We start from the raw sequence: 5,187 nt of genomic DNA on the forward strand, positions 1-5,187 counted from the left end.
GGTGAGAGGCCCTGGAGTCATTGAAAACGCGTCGCCAACATATGTCCAAATGTGCCTGATACCATCGATTGTTAAAAGAGCTGTAAGAGCCCCCGAGATAATGATTTATTAAGATAAAAAGAAAATTTCAAAAGAAAAAGAAAACGAGTCTCCAGAGGTGCGTGGAGCATGGGGCCCTGGGAAAGCACTGGGGACTTCATCAAAAGGTGGGCAGTTCAAGGGCAGCTAGTTGAAAGGTCGGCGGCTCGAAGCCACCAGCCAGCTGAGTGGGAGAAAGAGGTGGCAGTCCGGCTCCGTAAAGATGGCAGTCTTGGAAACCCTAGGAGACAGTTCTCCGTGGTCCCACCAGCTCTCAGAGTTGGAAGCTCCTGAATGTCAGCGGGCTAGGTTTGGGTCTTTGGCGCCACATTCCATTCTATACCTTCTGCTGGCCCGAAATAGAGAGCGCTGGCTCATCCGTGCCCCTTCCAGGGGCTCTGTTTCCGGGCTGCATTTACATTGCCTCCTCCACAAAACTCCCATTTGCCCAACTGTAGCCACAGAGCAGGGGGAAGATAAAACCAAAGGAATCGTGCATGTTCGGGGTTTGGTTTTTGCCGGTTCCCTTCTTGTTTTTATTGAGCGCCATCAGCATCTTGCATCAGCATGTGCCACAACATGTCTCAATGCCCAGTCCCTCCAGCGGCAGTCCCACCGGAAGTGGAGGGCGCCATGGGCCACGCCCACCTACAACATCCCTCTCCCACTGTGGGTACAAAGAAAACTCCATCTCCCACCCAAACCCACAAACAGCCCACCACCACATTCCAGATGTCCTAAGCTTGGGCCTTAACACCACATCCGGTCAACACGTGAGAGGCGGGGGGCTTTCCCCTTAGTGGTAGCCAGCAGGAGGATTCAAGATTAAAAATTTTTGTGGGGGTGGGTAGAGGATGGTATTTTCCTGTTTGACTTATGACTAAGTCATTGCTCAGCTTTCTATGGGCCAATGTTCTCACTGGTATAATGGGGCTAATATTTGTCACCCATCTCATAGGGTGACAACAAGTTTATTAGCATTTGAGGTCCTTAGATGCCAGATAATCTAAGTAGGAAGTGCTATTTGTTAGTGATCACTGAGCTAGTAAACGGACTTGTTCCTAAGGAGGGTTTTTTTTTGAAAAGAACTTTAAGGAATAAACCGCAGCAGAAATACAGCTAGATATATTTTGAAAATATTTTTAAGGTCTACCTACTTAGAAAAAAAAGCCCCCAATATTAATCTTCCTGAAAGCACCTAAATGGTATTGTTGTTATTTTTTGTCCAGAGCAACAGAAAAATCCATTGGGAGGGAGCCGGGGCAGGGCCTGGGGGTGTCCACCTGGGATGTAATTGCCCAGCCCCTGGCCTTGGGTCGCACCTGCCTGAGTTAGGGTCCCACAGCTGCGGCTGGAGCCATGGGGACAACGGTTGCTTGTCTGGCGCCTCATGATATTTCGCATTGTCTCTTCTGAGTGAGTTTGAACAGGGCAGTGGCCCAGCGGTCTAGCCTGGGCCCCTGTGAGGGTGTCACCCTGGGGGCAGGGGGGTGCTGGAGAGAAGATTGAGTTGGTGTGAAGAAGCAGAAGGCTCCCTGAGTGCACAGGCAGAGCTGTGGGGCTTGGGAGACCGGGAGCTGGGGGTGGGGGTGGGGGGTGTCCTTCGCAGCTCCCACCCATAGACAGAGATGATCTTCTGCTAAGGTAGAGAGGGGCCGATTCATACAGTCCATTGGCTGACTCTAGAAAGGCAGGGACTGTGGAACCCTGGGAAACTCACCAGGGCCCCTCCAGTGGCCTCCAAAGGCACAGGTCCCCATTCGTCCCATGGCCATGCGTGCCACTGAGCGGAAGCAGCATCGAAGCCGATCAAACCCCGCCCCTGCAGTTCAGTCGGCCTCTCACAAAGCACACCACAGCAACAGCAGCGGAGCCACGCACACAGCGTGACAAGGTCATGGTCAGGTGCTGGGAATGCTCATGTGTGAGGACAAGTGGGCTGACATCAGGCCGCACAAAGCTCTTGCTGTTGCATTACGGAGGCCGGGGGAAAAAAAAAGAATTATAATGAAAGTTACACAACCCCCTGAACCCTTCACATTGACCCAGTCCCGGTCGCCGCCCCCACCCCAAGGCAAAGCAAAGTTACTGAAAAAGGAAAAATACTTCCCACAGGGAAAATCCGTTTCCTCTTTGGTGACCTGAGAAAATTTACCACAACTCCATTCAAAACTTGACTTTTTTTTTTTAATATCCTTTACCTTTTTAATAAAAAGTAAAAAACAAACAAAAAAATACATCGATGTCCTGAATAGAACCTCTCTATGTAAAGATCTCACTAAACAAATAAACATAGAACCAGACAAAAGAGATGGAGCTGCGGTTAGCAATATGATAGATCATGAAGCATTTATATATGTATGTATATATATATATATTCTATATGAATGTGCAGATATATGTGTGTGCACCTATGTATGTATAAATAGTCAATATTTGCCTACATACACCTCACACACACGTATTTATACTGACCTCTTTAGATTGAAGTCCAAGGCACTTTTTACAATGAACAGATTAAAGCCATTAATTTAGAACAGAACTGTTTCTGGGTACAGATCAACCAATGGCGCCCATGGGGGGATTCAGTCCTCTCCTGGCCCAGGCTGGAGGGTCTGGGGTTGGCGTAACGGGTAAGAGAACTGGCTTACAACGAGATTGGGGTTGCTTCCTAGAGGCTTAAATAGGGATGTTTCTAGATGGTTAAATGCTAGTTCCCTCGTGGGGAGCAGAGTCCTCACTGGTGGAGGGAGGCTGGGCTCTTGATGAAAGGAATGCAGTGACCAATGGTGGTGGCCGTGTCCATGTTGTGCTGAGCAGGGGTGCCTTCTGCGGGCCCCACCCTGATGGATCCCTGGGCGATGGTCCTGCCAGCCTAGGCTAAACCGAGGGGCTCAAGGCTATGAAGTTGGCACATTTAAGGTGAGACTGGAAACAGGCAGCCTAGAGGTGATCTCCCCTCCCCAAGCTACCTGACTGCTTCATGTGGAAGTAAAAAAAATAATAATAATTTTATCTTTAGCCTCGTGATTAGACAAGACCTTTTCGGGCCTGATTTGGCTCTCTCTGTCTTACTGCATCGAGTCGGTTTGTGAATGAGGTTCAAGGAAGAGATGGCTTTATCACCCAGGGATCGAGGAGGCTGCCGACGGCTGTGGTGTCATGGCCAGGCCGGTCTCTCTGGGTGTCTATGGCCCACATACGTCGCCCAGGGCTCTTGTTAAAATGTCAGTTTCTGATTCAGTAGGTCTGATGGGGGTTGGGAGTCTGCATCTCTAACAAGCTCCCAGGTGCTGCTGACTTTGAGCAGCTGAGAAATCTGCCTTCCCCAAATCAGGACCGTGGATTGGTCTCCTTGACACCGGGTGGAAGGAATAGCAACTACCGGAACATCTCAACATCAGCGTCTTTCGTCAGTCTGAGAAGTGCTACCAGGAAGAGCCCAAAGAGGCAAATCTGTTTAGCAGCAGAAAAGGATTAAGAGGCAAACCCAATGGTCACAAGTACATTCACCAGTCAATTATAAGATGGGGAAGAAACGAATTTCTGCCACCCAGTGAGTGAGTAACCTGCTAGAAACAGGCGCCCTGGGGTGCTCGCGCCTTTAACAGAGCCCAGCAGCATACGCCACTGGGGGGCAACAGAGTCCCCAGGAGGGCGTTGCTCAAGGAAAAGAAAACTTGCCTTCCATAGAAACCTGACAGAAGCGGCCCGCAGCTGCCCGAAAAGCCAGGGCCGTGGAGGAGGCCCCGTGGGGCGGAATTGAAACTCCACTTGATCTTTGAGAAGAGGCCAGCCTCCCCTTGGGAGAAACCCCGTAGCTTTGTCCTACCCTTGTGAGTTTTTGGAGTTTGTGACAGGAGGAGAGCAGATTGGCTCAGCTGCTGCTGCCGGGCTCCGACTTGGTTCGTGCCTCTCTGATAGGACACCCGAGTGCCGAGTGCAAAACGGGGGTCCTCCCTGGGAGGAGGTGTCCTGGTTCTAGGAGGTCTTTCTATGGTCCTCAAACGCAGCCCATTTGCATGTCCACGTAGTCCCTTGGTCATTCAGAGGGAGCCGAGCAGCCCCGGACACTGTCTCAGCGGAGATGCCAGAGGAGGGGAACAGAGTTGGGCCTCTTGCTCAGAGAACTCCTAATTCTCCCACAAAGGAAAACATCGCCGTAGGAACCCGCTACTTCCTCTCAGCCAGAGTCAACTAGGGGCACACGTTTGGCTGCCCCCTGCCCTGCCTGTCCCATCAGTCCCTTAGGAGCTGTGGCCCCTGCCACTGAGAAGCACTTGGGGAGACCTTGTTCCCTCCCGGGTGTTATCAAACCCAGAAAAGTACGTGAGCACGTTGAGCTCTTGTTTGGCCCGCAGACCATGGAATTCCAACCCCGGTTTGCTCTGACCTAGAGGCCCACAGTGCCTAGGGCTGGGAGTCTTCTGAGTCACAGGCTTGCGGGAGACCCCTCAGGCCCACTTCCGACATCATGGAAGGGAAAGCGAGCTTGCGTTCTACAACTGGCACAACAGAACCTTTCCACGTACACAGGAGGAGCCTGCACTTCTCCTGCACGGGCTCTGCACAGCTCTGAACGGAGTGATGGCTTTTAAAGATCCCTTCTGAAATGGCTTGAAAGACTTTAGGGTAGAATTACTCTTCTAAGCTTGGAGCAGCGCTCTTGTGTCTCTCCCACTCCGGGCTTAGAGAACGAGCGGACAGGCGTTCTGCAGGTTGTGGTGGGAGGACCCGGGGGCTGGGTGTCAGTCACGTCCTCAGGGGAATGTGTACTCAGACACAGTCGTGGGGAGAGCAGGTCGACACGGGACCCGCGAAAGACTAGTCTGATACCCCCAAAAATATGAATTGAAAGTTACAATCTATTTCATCATATAGCAATATATTTCATAGTCAAAATAAACTGTTATGCTATCTCCTATCATTAAAAAATAGCAAGCAGTACAGAGGCAAGATGCAAATTCGTATAGAAGCTCATCCGGGGCTGGGGATAAACCCTTTCGTCTCTGAGTTTGCCGTGAAAATGTTTCCTCCGGGAACCTCCGCCGCTCTCTTTTGCGGTTCACCCATGGCCGGTGCAGCACGGAGCATCTGGGACCAACGTTG

This window comes from Echinops telfairi, unplaced genomic scaffold, assembly GCF_000313985.2.
Source record: "Echinops telfairi isolate 266 unplaced genomic scaffold, ASM31398v2 ScPeMD7_7425;HRSCAF=8463, whole genome shotgun sequence".
In the NCBI taxonomy this organism is placed as follows: Eukaryota; Metazoa; Chordata; class Mammalia; order Afrosoricida; family Tenrecidae; genus Echinops; species Echinops telfairi.